This window comes from Schistocerca cancellata, chromosome 1, assembly GCF_023864275.1.
Source record: "Schistocerca cancellata isolate TAMUIC-IGC-003103 chromosome 1, iqSchCanc2.1, whole genome shotgun sequence".
NCBI lineage: Eukaryota > Metazoa > Arthropoda > Insecta > Orthoptera > Acrididae > Schistocerca > Schistocerca cancellata.
In genome coordinates, this window is record NC_064626.1 from 469,077,780 (window position 1) to 469,096,211 (window position 18,432).

The following is an 18,432-nucleotide window of genomic DNA, read 5'->3' on the forward strand; positions in this document are numbered from 1 at the left end:
GATTTATGGAATAGGAATAGCAGTCTCTTTTGATTTAAGATGTAAGAGAAAGAACTGTTTTGCAAACATACATGGAGAGAATTCGATTCTTCGACGTACTTCCATGAGCTAGAAACAAAAGACCAGCAAGTCGTTACCTGCAGTCACTGACTGATGTTTACAATGTAAAACAGCGACGACCACCCCATCCAAGGAGGACGGTGCACGGAAGATCAGTGAGTCGTTCAAGTAACACATCTTACTAGGTGACCTGCCAACTGAGGTTTGTCTTCAAGCATTTTTATCCTAATATGCTACTACGGAAAAGAGAGTGAAGAGAATAAGGGAACGGATGATTTTAGGAAAAAGTCCAAAGGACATATGTCAAGTAAGCCCTTACAGCGAAGACAAGAGAAACTATTAGGCAACACATTGAATGTTTTCCACTGACTGAAATTCGAAATGCTGATGACGTTATAGAATATTTAGAGGCCGAAATTAACATTCTAATAATGTGTAAGTTTCCAGAATGAGATTTTCACTTTGCAGCGGAGTGTGCGCTGATATGAAACTTCCCGGCAGGAGAGCTTCTGTAAAGTTTGGAAAGTAGGAGACGAGGTACTGGCAGAAGTAAAGCTGTGAGGACGGGGCGTGAGTCGTGCCTGGGTAGCTCAGTTGGTAGAGCACTTGTCCGCGAAAGGCAAAGGTCCCGAGTTCGAGTCTCGGTCCGGCACACAGTTTTAATCTGCCAGGAAGTTTCAATGTGTAAGTTGTTTAAGGAGAAACATCCCCAGATAGAGGTCAGCTATCTGTTTTATGCAACATTTTCAAGGAAAATTTCTGTTTGCATTTTGGACGCCCTCAAATGGATTGCTGCTGCACTCGCGAAGAACTGAAAGTGAAAATGAGAAACATCACCTCAACGAAGTTGCAAAGCAGTATGCTACTGGAGAGCTTATGGTTGACAAAAGGAGAGTCCAAAAAATTTTTACTTAGCTTACGGAACAAGCTAAAAGGACAGATGTACTTGCTATTAGTTCTGACTGCATGCAAAACATTCATATTCCACAGATTCCTGCCGGGATACATTTTATGTGCGACAGTTGACAGTTCATATATTTTATATTCATGACGTTAAAAAAGAAATAACATATATATGCACACAGGTACGGCCAAACTTTCAGGAAACATTCCTCACACACAAATAAAGAAAAGATGTTATGTAGACATGTGTCCGGAACCGCTTAATTTCCATGTTAGAGCTCATTTTAGTTTCGTCAGTATGTACTGCACTTCCTCGATTCACCGCCAGTTGGCCCAATTGAAGGAAGGTAATGTTGACTTTGGTGCTTTTGTTGACATGCGACTCATTGCTCTACAGTACTAGCATCAAGCACATCAATACGTAGTGATGTGTCGGCAGAAGTGCCAACACTGTTTTGTATGAGGAGACCGATTTGCACGCTAAGCTCATGCAGGCTGGCGTGAGGTCTGAAACAGGATACGTAATGAATGCTATAAAGAAAAGTACGTAGCTTCTGGAATACTTAACTTTAATCCACATTTGTAGAACATCTCTCGTTACTGTACAGGCTTTATAATCACAATATCAATTGGTAATGGCGCCTTGCTAGGTCGTAGCAAAAGTAGCTGAAGGCTATGCTAACTATCGTCTCGGCAAATGAGAGCGCTATGTGTCAGAGAACCATTGCTCGCTAAGTCGGCTATACAACTGGGGCGAGTGCTAGTACGTCTCTCTAGACCTGCCGTGTGGTGGCGCTCGGTCTGCAATTACTGACAGTGGCGACACGCGGGTCCGTCGTATACTAGCGGACCGCGGCCGATTTAAAAGCTACCACCTAGCAAGTGTGGTGTCTGGCGGTGACACCACATTCCTCCCCCGCAAATCGGCGAACGGTTGTATTATAAGGCTTCCGCCCGCCGTGGGGAGGACCCCATGTTGACGTATGCGACGAGGTGGGGAGCCTAACAACAGGCGAGGCTGTGCCACCCGCACCCGGCCATTCGGTCCGAGGGGAGCTAGGAAACGCCTGAAAACCTAGTCCAGGGTGCACGCCAACATGAGGTGTATGCGCCCGTAGATAGTCAGGAGGGGCCGAAGGGTCGACCTCCATCGAGTCGGAGCACCCGACTGGCGAAGACGACAGATGGTCCGGAGCGGGCAAGAGTTCCGTGGCGGAGGACAGCTGGTCACGGGAAGATATCGGCGGCGCGTGACCCAGGGAGGCGCCCGGCGGTTGCAGCGACGCGTCCATTGCGGGCGTCGCCGGCGGGAGAACAGGCGGCGGCGGTGGCGGCGCGTCGCCATGGGGCAAAATGGAAGGCATTGTCGGTAACACCTGGGGATGAGGCGAGCCAGTAGATGGGTCCCCAGGGCGCTGACCGGACGGCACCGTCGCTGAAAGCAGACGGGGAGCGGCAGAACCCGTGCGTCGACAGAGGCGCAGCTGATTGAGATGCCGACGCACCTTACCAGAGGCCCCCAAAACCAGATACATAGCGCGGCCGAGGCAGCGAAGAATGCGCCCTGCGAGCCAACGCCGTGAACCTCGATAGTGGCGATAGAATACAACGTCGCCTGGAGCAAAAGCAGGTGGCTGCCGCTGCACAGGAACCTGATGCGGCGGATGCAGCAAAGACATCAAGGTTCGATGAGGACGACCGTGCAACAACTCAGCCGGCGAGCGACCATCGCGGGGCTGAGAGCGATACGAGGACAAAAAGAGCAATAATGCGTCCTCCCGAGAATGCGACTCTCTCAATTTCAACACCTGTGACTTGAAAGTCCGGACCAAACGTTCAGCGGCACCGTTTGAGTGAGGCGAAAACGGCGCGGATGTCGATGTTGAATACCATTGGCCGTGCAGAATGACTGAAATTCTGCGGACATGAATTGTGGGCCATTGTCGGAAACAATAGTCTGTGGAAGACCTTCAATACAAAAGATAGCGGACAACGCTTGAATTGTGGCAGAAGACGTCGTGGAAGACATCCGGACAACAAAAGGAAAATTACTGAAGGAATCGACCACAACCAACCATCGAGCATTCCAGAATGGACCAGCAAAATCGATGTGTAAGCGTTGCCAAGGGCAAGTGGCTTTTGGCCATGCAAAGAATTTCCGCGGCGGCGCGGATTATTGTTCGGCACACGCCATGCAAGAAGAGCACATATTCGTAATCGCAGCATCGATTCCGAACCAAGTACAGTGCTGACGAGCAAGTTGTTTCGTTCGCACTATACCCCAATGTCCTTGGTGTAGAAGCTTTAAGACAGAGGACTGTAACGAACGTGGGACCACGACCCTGGACTGATCATTATCAGAACGCAACAACAAAACACTACATCGTACAAAAAGTCTCTCCTTGTGAGCAAAAAATCGGCGAACCAACGGATACACGATCCGTGACTTTGACAAGGGCCATTGAATAGCAACAAAACGCAAAACGGTAGCAAGCACAGGGTCAGCAGCTGTGGCTGCAGCTACACGACGAAAATCAATTGGAAACGATTCTATCACGTCATCGGTTTCCCAATCAATGAACATGCAAGCAAGTTCGGAAGAATCGAATGCTCTATCCTCAGCAACAGGCAAACGGGACAACGCATCGGCGTTTCCGTGCTTAGCAGTGGACCGATACAAGATATCGTAGCGGTACTGCGAGAGGAAAATAGACCATCGAATGAATTTCTGCGCTGTACTGGAGGTACAGGCTTGTTCGGATGAAAAAGCGATGTCAAAGGTTTGTGGTCTGTGATGATGGTAAAGTGACGACCTTACAATAAGTCACGAAACTTTGTAACACCAAAGACGAGAGCCAAAGCTTCTTTCTCGATCTGTGAATAATTTCTTTGCGCAGACGAGAGCAATTTGGACGCAAAGGCAATAGGGCGATCATGCGAGCCATCTTTGTGCGCAAGCACAGCACCGATCCCTAAATCCGATGCATCTACCATCAACAAAAGGGGTTTCTGGGGATCGAATGGCGTAAGGCAAGTAGTAGAAAGCAACGCCGATTTCAACTGGCGAAAGGCGCGTTCGCATTCCGTCGTCCAGACGAACGGAACACCTTTACGGCGTAAGCGATGAAGCGGAGCTGAAATGGAAGAGGCATGGGGGATATAAAGATGGTAATAATTTATCTTACCCAGTACACTCTGTAGCTGCTTCAAATTCCGCGGCGAGGGCAAGCCTTGTATGGCACGAAGGTGCTCTGGACTGGGATGTATGCCTTGAGCATTGAGTACATGTCCCAGATATGGCAAATCACGAGCAAAACACACACATTTGTCCTTCCGCAAGTGAAGACCATTTGGTCGCAAGACCTGAAATAATGTTCGGAGGTTGGCTAAATGGTCTTCTGCTGTCTTGCCGGAGATCACAATATCGTCCAGATAGTTCGCTGCATTAGGGACCGACGCACAAACAGTTTGTAAATATTGCTGAAACAATGCAGGGGCGGATGCACACCCGAATGGCAGTCGTTTGAATCGGTACAAACCAAGATGCGTGTTAACCACCAATACGCGCTGGGATTCTTCGTCCACCAGTATTTGCAAGTACGCATCTGCTAGGTCCAACTTCGAAAAATATTTACCCGGGCACAGTTTGTCAAAAAGATCTTCTGGGCGGGGTGAAGGAAAAGTAGCAGTCACAAGTTGGGGATTCACTGTTTCCTTGAAGTCCACACAAAGTCTCAACTTTCCGGAAGGTTTTTGCAAAATGACTAAGGGTGAAGCCCAGAGAGAAGCCTGCACACGTTCAATTACACCTTGTGATTCTAAATCGTGTAATGTTCTTGCGACCTCATCACGCAATGCGTGGGGAACATTGCGCGCTCTGAAAAATTTCGGTTGTGTGTTTACTTTCAGTTCCAAATGTGCTTTATAGTCCTTAGCGCAACCAAGGCCCGGTGCAAAAATGTCTACAAATTCTTCACATAGACGAGAAACACTGGCTGAAGGCACAGTCTGGTTCACTGATAGGACCTGATTTACTATAGACAAGTTAAACAACTGAAATAAATCTAAACCAAACAAGTTCATTGCAGAAGAAGAACGAAGGACGTAAAAAGACACAACTTTTGTTTGTCACTTGTATGTTGCAAGTAGGCTGCACTGTCCTAACACAGGGATCTGCTGTTCTGAATATGTAGTTAGCTTAACATTTGTGGCACGCAACGGAGGTGTGCCCAGTTGTGTGTACGTGTCTTTATTGAGCAATGAAACTGCAGCTCCGGTATCGAGCTGGAACGGGATCACTTTTCCGTCAAAGTCCAAATCTACAAAAAGTTTATTGTTCTGCTGACGACAAGAGCGACTGTTTTGTGCAACGTGAACAGACACTGGTACAGAATCACTTTCGACTTGACGTGATTTCCGTCGATGTCGACGCACACTTTTTGTGGGACGAACACAGTCACTGTTAGAGAGAGTAGCACTGGGTGGAGTGGCAGTAACTACATGAATTTCCATGGGCGAAGATTCACGAGCCTGAGTATCCTTGGTTCGATTCTGGCGCGAAGCAAAGGGCCTGGAATGGTTGTTAGTGTCCGTTCTAAGCTTTTTCTGGCAAACACTTTGAACATGACCTTTCTTATTACAGAAAAAGCAAATAGCTTGGCGTGACGGGCAGTTCTCACGCGAATGTCTAGTAGCACACCGCGGGCATGATTTCACTGCATTTGTGTGCTTGCGTGGCACACGTGGCTGCGCGGACGTGCGCGAGGGCTGTTTACAGTTCCGTGCAGCTCGCCCGGCGGGCCGGTTAATGTGACACACAGCTGGCGAAGTTTCAAATGATTCCTGAGCAAAGTCAAGTGTGTCTTGCCTATCCAATATGTCTATCACTTGTTGAAGGGAGGGATTGACTAGTTTCAAAATCTGTTCCCTTATGCGAACATCAGAAACGTTCTGTGCAATTGCATCATGCACCATAGTATCTGAATAAGGGAGTCCACATTCACACTCAAAAGCACAATCCCTTGTAAGGCCTTGTAAAGTTGCAACCCACTCCCGATTAGTCTGACCAGCTGTACGTTTTGTACAAAAGAATGTATACCTTTTTGCAACTACATTAACTGATTCTTTGAAATAGGCATCTACAGCAGACAAAATTTCTTCGTAGGACAGAGTTGCTACGTCGCGTCGGGGAAACAATTTGACTATCACTCTGTACGTCTGGACGCCGACACACAATAATAAGTGAGGCTGCCGCTCGTTACCTTGAATTCTGTAGGCGGGGAGATGGAATCCAAATTGGCGTGACCACTCCGTCCAGCTTTCCACTTCCGTTTGAAAATTATGGAATAGTGGTGCAACTGCGTGTTGTGGCTGCGGTAGCGATGAAGCGGCGGCGGCCGCATCGTTTTGCATTGCACGTTGACCCTGGACGAGCTGTCCAAGGGCATCCAATAAGGCCTGCGTCTGCTGATTCTGTAAGCGATAAAATTGGGACAGTACATCTGGAGAATGTGGCGAATCCATGACAAGTAAATGAGGGCAAAGCAAGTATAAAGAACAAGATCCTTTTTGAGACTCATCGCCAATATGATGTGTCGGCAGAAGTGCCAACACTGTTTCGTATGAGGAGACCGATTTGCACGCTAAGCTCACGCGGGCTGGCGTGAGGTCTGAAACAGGATACGTAATGAATGCTATAAAGAAACGTACGTAGCTTCTGGAATACTTAACTTTAATCCACATTTGTAGAACATCTCTCGTTACTGTACAGGCTTTATAATCACAATATCAATTGGTAATGGCGCCTTGCTAGGTCGTAGCAAAAGTAGCTGAAGGCTATGCTAACTATCGTCTCGGCAAATGAGAGCGCTATGTGTCAGTGAACCATTGCTCGCTAAGTCGGCTATACAACTGGGGCGAGTGCTAGTACGTTTCTCTAGTCCTGCCGTGTGGTGGCGCTCGGTCTAAAATTACTGACAGTGGCGACACGCGGGTCCGTCGTATACTAGCGGACCGCGGCCGATTTAAAAGCTACCACCTAGCAAGTGTGGTGTCTGGCGGTGACACCACACGTAGCATCAACAGGTTAGTGTTCATCACGAACGTGGTTTTGCAGTCAGTGCAGTGTTTACAAATGAGGAGTTGGCAGGTCCCCATTTGATGTATGGATTAGCACGGGGCAATATCCGTGGCGCGGTACGTTTGTATCGAGACAGATTTCCAGAACGAAGGTGTTTCTCTGCCTCGTGATGACTGGGTGTTGTGTGATGTCCTTAGGTTAGTTAGGTTTAAGTAGTTCTAAGTTCTAGGGGACTGATGACCATAGATGTTAAGTCCCATAGTGCTCAGAGCCAGAACGAAGGTGTCCCGACAGGAAGACGTTCGACGCAATTGACCGGCGTCTTAGGGAGCGCGGAACATTCCAGCCTATGACTCGCGACTGGGGAAGACCTAGAACGACGAGGACACCTGCAATGGACGAGGCAATTCTTTGTGCAGTTGACGATAACCCTAATGTCAGCGTCAGAGAAGTTGCTGCTGTACAAGGTAACGTTGACCACGTCACTGTATGGAGAGTGCTACGGGAGAACCAGTTGTTTCCGTACCATGTACAGCGTGAGCAGGCACTATCAGCAGCTGATTGGCCTCCACGTGTACACTTCTGCGAATAGTTCATCCAACAATGTGTCAATCCTCATTTCAGTGCAAATGTTCTCTTTACGGATGAAGCCTCATTCCAACGTGATCAAATTGTAAATTTTCACAATCAACATGTGTGGGCTGACGAGAATCCGCACGCAATTGTGCAATCACATCAACAACAGATTTTCTGTGAACGTTTGGGCAGGCATTGTTGGTGATGTCTTGATTGGGCCCCATGTTCTTCCACCTACGTTCAATGGAGCACGTTATCATGATTTCATACGGGATACTCTACATGTGCTGCTAGAACATGTGCCTTTGCAAGTAGGACACAACATGTGGTTCATGCACGATGGCGCTCCTGCACATTTCAGTCGAAGTGTTTATACGCTTCTCAACAACAGATTCGGTGACCGATGGATTGGTAGAGGCGGACCAATTCCGTGGCCTCCACGCTCTCCTGACCTCAACCCTCTTGACTCATTTATGGGGGCATTTGAAAGTTCTTGTCTACGCAACCCCGGTACCAAATTTAGAGACTCTTCGTGCTCGTATTGTGGACGGCTGTGATAGAATACGCCATTCTCCAGGGCTGCATCAGCGCATCAGGGATTCCATGCGATGGAGGGTGGATGCATGTATCCTCGCTAACGGAGGCCATTTTGAACATTTCCTGTAACAAAGTGTTTGAAGCCACGCTGATACGTTCTGTTGCTGTGTGTTTCCATTCCAGGATTAATGTGATTTGAAGAGAAGTAATAAAATGAGCTCTAACATGGAAAGTAAGCGTTTCCAGACACATGTCCACATAACATCTTTTCTTTCTTTGTGTGTGAGGAATGTATCCTGAAAGTTTGGCCGTACCTTTTTGTAACACCTTGTATACGTATAATGACGGCAAAAAATCGTAACAAGAATTACTTGTGCGACTTAAAAGAAAGTCGGTAGGCGTGTTTCTACATCTGAAAGATGATGTACGAGGGTTGGAACTTTAATAGTGGCAACTATTTATTTACAGCTCGTACAAAATAGATACCTGTTTCAAAGTTTCACTGACCTTCAAAGTAGGCACCAGCATTGTGTACAATCCGTTGCCAGCGATGTGGAAGTCGTAGGATACTCTTAGCAGTGCCAGTTGTGTTGACAGTTCGAGCGGCACGGTCTATTGCTCGACGAATTTGTAGCAGTTCTGAAGCGAATGCCGTGAAGTGTTTCCTTCAGTTTAGAAATCAAGTTGAATTCATGAGGGCTTAAGTCAGGGGAGTGCAGTAGGTGGTACAGCACTTAGCAGCCACATCAGTCAAACAAATCCGTAACAGCTTGCACTGTACGTGCTTGAGCATTGTCCTGCAAAATACTGTTCATTTTTGGAACACAATCTACGACCAGCTTAGAGATAGAAGTGATGACACATTCTGCAGGGCCTAACCATCATTTTTCATGCTAATGTTCAAGCACGTACAGTGCAAGTTGTTATTGATTTGTTTGACTGATGTGGCTGCTAAGTGCTTTACCACCTACTACACTCCCCTGACTTAAGCCCTCATGAATTCAACTTGATTTCTAAACTGAAGGAAACACTTCACGGCATTCGCTTCAGAACTGCTACAAATTCGTCGAGCAATAGACCGTGCCGCTCGAACTGTCAACACAACTGGCACTGCTAAGAGTATCCTACGACTTCCACATCGCTGGCAACGGATTGTACACAATGCTGGTGCCTACTTTGAAGGTCAGTGAAACTTTGAAACAGGTATCTATTTTGTACGAGCTGTAAATAAATAGTTGCCTCTATTAAAGTTCCAGCTCTCGTATATTCAGATTTCGCGACAGTCAGATAAGAGTGTCTCTAGTAGCGCCAGTATGAGGACGTGAGCGTTAATTATGTTTGGACGCGGTGAGGTGATATTAGTCAAGAATGCCTTTAAGATGACAAAGACGCCGCCGCGCGGGATTAGCCGAGCGGTGTCTTGCGCTGCAGTTATGGAGTATGCAGCTGGTCCCGGTGGAGGTTCGAGTCCTCCCTCGGGCATGGGTGTGTGTGTTTGTCCTTAGGATAATTTGGGTTAAGTAGTGTGTAAGCTTAGGGACGGATGGCCTTAGCAGTTAAGTCCCATAAGATTTCACACATATTGAGCATTGAGAAAGACGCCATTATCATCAACTCACTGAACTTGAACTAGGTCCTGTAACAGAGCTACGAGCAGCTGCATGTTCCTTCTGCGAGACTGTAAAAAGACTTGGTAGGAATGTACCCACATTATATGACTGCTGGTAGGGGCGGTCAATGGTAGGGGCGGTCACAAGAATGTGCTTGTCCGCCGCCGTGGTCTCGCGGTAGCGTTCTCGCTTCCCGAGCACGGGGTCCCGGGTTCGATTCCCGGCGGGGTCAGGGATTTTCACCTGCCTCGAGATGACTGGGTGTTTGTGTTGTCCTTATCATTTCATCATCATCCAGGAAAGTGGCGAAATTGGACTGAGCAAAGGTTGGGAAATTGTACGGGCGCTGATAACCACGCAGTTGAGCGCCCCACAAACCAAACATCATCATCACCACAAGAATGTGCGGTTATAAGAAGATCGGCTCCGGACCGTCACGTGGCACTACTGAGAAGGAAGACCATCGTATTCGGCGTTTGGCTCTGGAATATCTTACTGCATCTACAGCAGCAATTTTAGCAGCAGTTGGTATCACAGTGACACAATTAACTGTCAAAAATCGGTTACTCCAAGGATACGTTCGAGCCAAACGCCAAACCAGCGCCATTTGCCACTTCAGTGGTGTCAAGCGAAGGCTCATTGGAGGGCATGGTGGAGGCTGTTGTGTTTTCTGATGAAAGATGGTTGAGCCCCGGTGCAGGTGATGGCCGTGTGTTTGTTACATAGAGGCCAGGTTGATGGCCTGCGACGTACCTGCCTGCATGGTAGAACCTCTGGACCTACACCTGGAGTTTTGGTCTGAGGTGCGGTATCGTTTTACAGCAGGAACACTCTCGTGGTTATCCCATGCTCCCTGACTGCAAATTTGTACGTCAATCTGGTGATTCGACCTGTTGTCCTGCTGTTCATTGACAACATTCCAGTTTTTTTTCTAACAGGATAACGCTCGCCCACATGTCGATGTCATAACTCTACGTGGTCTACAGAGCGTCAGCATGTTGCTTTGGCTTGCTCAATCACCAGAACTACCTCCAATCCCGAATATATGGGACGGCAGCTCCAGCGTCATTCTCAGCCAACATTAACCACCCCTGAACTGACCGACCAAGTGCAACAGGCATGAAACTCCATTCTACAAACTGACAAGCGATACATGTACAACGCAATACATGCACGATAAATGTAAATGTCTTGTGACTAGGGTCTCCCGTCAGGTTGACAGTTCGCCGGGTGCAAGTCTTTCGATTTGACGCCACTTCGGCGACTTGCGCGTCAATGGGGATGATTAGGACAACACAACACCCAGTCCATGAGCGGAGAAAATCTCCGACCCAGGGATTCGACCCCGGGGCCTTAGGATTGACATTCGCTAACCACTCAGCTACCGGGGATGGACACATGCACGATTGCATGCTGGCATTCCAAATGCTGGCGGTTACGTTGGTTATTAACATACCAGCATTTCACATTTGCAATGACTTATCTAGCACTTATATTAACCTGTGAACTTGCAATGTTAAATACTTAAATTTGTTACCTAGACAAATGTATTCCCGTAATTTCATTACTCTACATTAATTATTTTTTGATGTTCCAATTTTTTCCTGACAGTGTATATGTATATGCGTCGTGAAGGCAATGGCAACAAGAGCCCAGCAAAGTATGCATTTTCCTCTATAAGTTTCTGCAGAGCGATCCTCCATCAGTAACTGAATTACACTTCTTCCGACAACTATGGAAGATAGAAGAAAAGTCGGATTGTAGCGGGAATGTTTATTGGAATTGACTGACTGTAACCATTTGGAGAAAGTGGAATACTATTTCCCTGTCAGGGGACATTTCTTTCTTCCTTATGATAGAGATTTCAGCACAATGAAAAGATAACTTAAAAAGAATGACAGGTTCTACACGATACACGAACTAATAATGCTCATTATAAATTCCAGCAAAGGCCAAAAATTTATTGTGACAGAAACTGATGCCCTAGATATTCTGGATTTCAAGACTTACTGGCAGTAGTTTTGCGAGAAGACTTACGTTTCAGTTGGAACATGCGACCAAAGAGTTCCAAGAGATAAAAGAATTGACATTCTTATTAACAATATGGTGGTATTTTACATGCAGCAACAGTATGCCTGAATGTTTCACTTCACAGCAATTTAGTGACTCAGTTGTGACACACGTTCGGTCTTGGTGCAGGAAGAAGGCCTAAATTGTCTCTTCCTTCAAAATTGCCTACGCAACAAAAAAAGTACTTCTGAATATTTTAAAATTGCAGGATATTCAAATTTTACTTTAATATCAACTTTAAGTTGTGTAATACATTTTGTAATAATGATGTTCTGTGTCTCCTTTAAGTCTTGTAATTTAATGATGTTGCAGTATGGAATAAATCAGAGGTAATTTAATGATGCTGCAGTGTGAAAAAAGAGTGATAAATGAGTGTGTTTCTTTCACTCATTTATTACATTTTTAGTTTACAATTTTGCAGTGCGAAACAAATGAGTGATAAATTAGTATTTTTTCCTATGCTTTGTATTACATTTTTAATCATTGGTTATTATTAAAGCCACTTTTGAAAGCATCTATTAAGAAAAGAAACAGTGACTATTGTAGGACACACCAAAATGTGTTAAAAAGACCTACGTCATCGAAGTTTAAATTTATTTATGCGCATAATTGTTATTATTTCACTGTGTGAAATGAACCAAGATATTCCCATTGGCAACTGGAAGCTTATACCAAAACTGTCAAACAACATATTTTATATTGTTAAGTGCACATCTGCATGGTCACTGTAGTCGATCTTTTAACGCTGCAACATAACCGCAGACAATGTTCAGTACTATCAGTGAGTACTCAGGTAACTACTTCTTCTAGCCCTTCCCTTTTATTTCGCTGGGGGACCTGTTACTTTCTGCAGCCTTGGAGAGCTCTTTCCACCTCGTGTGCATAAAATGGAAGCTTACCTAAATGCACCGCAAAACCATATTAGGAGCCGAATGGTGTCCTTTACGGGAGGCAAATGATGTAGAATTTGCTACGTCCCATCTCAGCCCAACAGAAGGCTCAGGGGCCGGGGTATCTGCCATAAAACTTCATTGTGTGAGTCGCCTAAGGAAATCCATTTGGAAAGGTAACATGTGAAGCCAGGTGTAGCTGGTGGAATGAGAGAAACGGGAAACCCGACGTTCTTCCAAGGTCAAACCATAAAAGCATGTTCATTTAATATCAATGCAACAGGCAGTTTGATTGGCTAACAATAATCAATATACAGGGTGAGTCACCTAACGTTACCGCTGGATGTATTTCGTAAACCACCTCAAATACTGACGAAACGATTCCACAGACCGAACGTGAGGAGAGGGGCTAGTGTAATTGGTTAATACAAACCATAAAAAAATGCACGGAAGTATGTTTTTTAACACAAACCTACGTTTTTTTAAATGGAACCCCGTTAGTTTTGTTAGCACATCTGAACATATAAACAAATACGTAATCAGTGCCTTTTGTTGCATTGTAAAATGTTAATTACATCCGGCGATATTGTAACCTAAAGTTGACGCTTGAGTACCACTCCTCCACTGTTAGATCGTGTGTATCGGAGAGCACCGAATTACGTAGGGATCCAAAGGGAATGGTGATGGACCTTAGGTACAGAAGAGACTGGAACAGCACGTTACGTTCACATGCTAACACCTTTTTATTGGTCTTTTTCACTGACGCACATGTACATTACCATGAGGGGTGAGGTACACGTACATACGTGGTTTCCGTTTTCAATTACGGAGTGGAATAGTGTGTGTCCCGACATGTCAGGCCAATAGATGTTCAATGTGGTGGCCATCATTTGCCGCACACAATTGCAATCTCTGGCGTAATGAATGTGTAAGTAGGCTGTTTATGTTTTCTTATTGGCAACGTTACGTAGCGCTCTGTGTGCTAGTTTGCATTGTTGTCTGCCATTGTAGTGTTGGGCAGCGGCAGCTGGATGTTAACAGCGCATAGCGTTGCGCAGTTAGAGGTGAGCTGCCAGCAGTGGTGGATGTGTGGAAGGAAATGGCGGAGTTTTGAAATTACATATATTATGACTTTTGATGATATTAAGGTAAATACATTGTTTGTTCTCTATTAAAATCTTTCATTTGTTAACTATGCCTATCAGTAGTTAGTGCCTTCCGTAGTTTGAATCTTTTATTTAGCTGGCAGTAGTGGCGCTCGCTGTATTGCAGTAGTTCCAGTAACGAAGATTTTTGTGAGGTAAGTGATTTATGAAAGGTATAGGTTAATGTTAGTCAGGGCCATTCTATTGTAGGGATTATTGGAAGTCAGATTGCGTTGCGCTAAAACTATTGTGTATCAGGTTAAGCACAGTTTGTCAGGTTAAGCACAGTCTGTCAGGTTAAGCACAGTCGTGTACAATTTTCTAAGGGGACGTTTTATATGTCGACCCTTAGCCCTGGATACCTCACTGGAATCTTCTGAGATTTTCTTGTAGTTTGTGTATTTAGTGTAGCTTTTGTTTAGTGCTAGCGCGTAATTATAGAGAGAATTTCCTTGGTAGTTGTGATTTTTCATTGTTGCACAGTAAAACAGTTGTGGCATGCATGTAGATTTGCACCAAGTATTTCGCAGCTGCGCTTGCAATTAACTAGATATTATTTTCAGTTCTATGTTAATGTGTTCTCTTATTTTTGCTCTTCAAATTGTGTCTTTTTGTGTTATCGTGTGAAATATTGTGACAATAATGGCGTGTGAAAAACGTAATACTAGGCTCCAAAGTAAACTGAGAAATGACAGTGAAGACGAAAGCAGTGTGTTAGCGCCACCGTGTAATGAAGCAACTAATGTTCAAAGTAGTAATTTGGTAATTGTTCATAGGGAAATGGAGCGGGCGGCAAATAATGGTGTAGACAGTGAAACAGGTTGTGAACAGGGAAGCATTATCTATCGATCGATCGGTCGGCAACAGCTCGCCTCAGGAATCCGAAATGACAGGACACAGTTTTACAAATACTGTAGATTCAGGTTTTGCGTCCTCACCGTTTTCTCAAATAAGTCAAGACACATTTTCAGCTTGTCAAAATGTGAATGTTGCCGGTGCAAATTCACTGCCGAAAAGCACTGAGGAACATGTTTCAGACACCAGTGCATTGTTATTACAATTAGTGCAACAAATGGGACAAAAGCTTCAAAAGTTAGACACAATGGAACAACACCACAGACAAACACAGCAACAGTTAGACGCAGTGGAACAAAATCTTAAAAAGTTAGACACAGTGGAACAAAATCTTCAAAAGTTAGACAGAATGGAACAAAATCAGAGACAAACACAGGAACAGTTAGACACAATGGAACAAAATCAGAGACAAACACAGCAAAAGCTTCAAAAGTTAGACACCACACTTGAACAAACACGTGAAGATTTAACTACTGAGTTACATAACATTGAATCGAAATGTCAAAAAGTCTGTAATGACGTAAAACACAAATTTTTGAGCATTTTCAACCTATTTTTTCGCGGCATGAAAATGCATTACAGAATCACGAAACAGCCATAAAAGATCTGCAAACCATTGTTCATGAAAATCATGAGACCCTGCAAGCTAAAATTGACTCAGTTGCATCTACCGATTTGGTTACGCAACTTGCAAAAACTCAAGAAAACTTAAAGGATACAGTAGATACTCTGAAACTTGGTTCAGAAAAACACACTGAGGAAATGTGTTCACTATCGGAGAAAGTAGCCGAACTTTCGGATCAGGTCACTAACTTATCTACAAAGGTAGATGATGATGTGAATGACACAAGACCCGTAGCCTTCACTGACACAGAAGAGTATGAACAAATTAGAAAATTCAAACAAAATCAAAATCAAATCAATACACAGTACAAAAGAGAAATCCGGGAAGTACAAGATCAGTTGACGCAGGTAATACAAGAATTACATATTTCAGAGGACACTCGTGCTCCAGTACGGGAAGAGGGACATAGAAATACGGAACAACCACAAAATAATAACACAGGACACTTCGGAAATTATGAAAGAAATTGTCAAGGTGCATTGGATTTTGAGATGGAACCGCCGAAACGAAGTAACAATGAGCGATGTGCGACTCGCCGACACGATGATTTCGACTATAAGCTGTTCATTACTACACGTAAATTCAAAACATTTAAGAATTCTGGCAACGACATTCATCCACAAGCATGGCTTCATCAATTTTCTCATTGTTTTCCTCCCAACTGGTCATTGGAGCACAGGTTAGAATTTATGTGTGGCTACTTGGAGAATGAACCAGCTGTAAGAATGCGATCGGTCATTCACGATTGTCACAGTGAAGGAGAATTTTATCATGCCTTCTCTCAGAATATTGGTCTCAAGCTACACAAGACCGAGTAAAGCATAGCATCATAATGATGAAACATTTCGAACAATCTGAATTTTCCAGTCTTGTGAAATATTTTGAAGACATGTTGCACAAGAAGCAGTACCTGTCAAACCCATACAGCCCCTCAGAACTCATCCGCATTTGCTTAATCAAACTGCCTGAACATTTGAGACATATTATTTTAGCAGGACGTTGCAAAGACGACATTAAAGCTTTTCAGGGACTGTTACAAGAACTAGAAATTGACACAGACAGTTGCGGGATGTTAAAACAGGGAAACAATCACTACAGGGCACATCCGTCACAATTCCGTGACGACAGAAATTATACTGGACATGACAAGGCTATTCTTACAACGCAAATCGTGACCAAAACAGACACCACCCATATGACAACCACTGGCAGAGTAATAATAGTTACAGAGAAAGATCGCATTTCCGTAGTGATGAATATGACAGAGATTACCATAGAAACAGACAATATGGGAACCAAAATAATTATTATCAAGGGAGACAGAATAACTTTAGACGCAACGGTCCAGCGCACAGTTACGATTCTGGGAGAAATTCTCCACCACATGACTGACAAACAGGAAACTATGTAAACTACCGACAAAACGACAGACCTGAATTTCGTCAGAACTCACGAGATTCAAACAGAGCAGGGCCCTCTCGGCAAGGCGAATTTCTAGAAATTAGGTCTCCAAATCCCAATAACGACGCACGCCAACAAAGGAACAGACAATGACTCGCACCGCAGGCTGCGCGTGCGCCAGCTGGCTCAGAGAAAAATAACATAGACGCTAACCTTGAGAAATATTCCAGTATTCTTTACCGACGTATACCACATGATAATTGCGTTAAAGTTGAAACTCTGTATACTAGGAAGAGCAAAGGGCTACACCACATTTCACATGTAAAACCATTTATTGGGAGATAATCTGCTTTTTAACTTAGTCTTTGCTATAAAATTTTTCACTTCACGTTACTAGTACTCTTTTTCAATCTTAGAAACTGTTAACATGCAACAATGTTTGAAGTTAAATATCCAGTCAAGAACCAAGAGAACTTATTTAAACAGAAATTACGAATGCATTGTTATTGTGAACAGACGACACAGTGTTATTGTGTGTGTACATTCTTGCTTGTTAGTTGCACGATTAAGTAACGACTATCAGGCTTACATACTTAGAACATATACTGCCAATGAGATTTTAATGCAATATTTTGGTTTACTTGAAAATACATTCTGGATTTAAAGTACTTTATGTGAGATACCAGATGACACAGTGATTAGTTTATGTAACAGCCACACGCTACTAATGAGTGACAATTTACAATGTTGCTTTTGCGGTGTTTCTGTTTTATGTCTGCATAGTTTTATGTATTATTCTGGAAAGTAAAACATGTTTTAGTAGTAACTTTTGTGGTATAGCTACAATGAGACAGCCTTTTCTGTAGCACAACAATACGTTACAGCACAGTAATTTCTTCATCAGAGCAATAAGCGTAATAACTAAGATATCTATACGCAAAGCATTTCACTTTTGTTTATCATGAGGTAAGTACATTGACTTCTGCAGAACTTAGCTTTCGGAGGAAAATAACTACGACACTTCCACAGAGATTATCTTACAGCAAGACGCACATTTAGCGCTACAGGACACGCATTTGAGTGATTAATTTTGTACTTAAGTCATTTATTTTTAATGATATTTGAAGTACAATGATACAAAGGTTTTCCGTAATACATTTCATTCCATTCTTGTAATCTGTAACACCTGAGGTAATAATTACATTAATCCTCAGGGGGGTACATGCTTACTTTGTGTACCATGTGTGTGGCAAGCACAAGGAGCCCTAGCTAATATGGTATTTGCTTATACAACTTTAGACATCGGTACCATATTTCTCTAATACATAAATTACACAGCTATCTGATCATTTAACTGAGAGATAAACATTTTTTTTTACTACATCAGTGACACACGTTTACGCAATTACAGAGTTGGATAACTTCACACTTATGAAATTGTATTTTGTCTGTACTTTGTGAACTGTTCATATTTTTTCGGACCCATTGTGATATTATGAGAGCTTTGAAAGATATATTTGGTATGGGATCACGATTTTTAAAGCACGTTTGAGGCAGATGACACTTTTGACATGAGCAGAGAATTTTCTTTAGGTTTTGAAATTATTGCAGAAAGCTACGACGGTTTTGAGATTTGACTGAGGTGTTATGATATTATTACGACGACGATGTGTATTATGCT

At 44.0% G+C, this 18,432-nt stretch overlaps 1 non-coding gene across 1 annotated transcript; it reads left to right on the top strand.

Moving 5' to 3' along the window:
* The first annotated feature begins 639 nt into the window (after positions 1-639).
* On the top strand, positions 640-714 carry Trnas-cga (transfer RNA serine (anticodon CGA)). The gene has a single exon. It is a non-coding gene; the product is annotated as a tRNA-Ser (tRNA).
* The last annotated feature ends 17,718 nt before the right edge of the window (positions 715-18,432 follow it).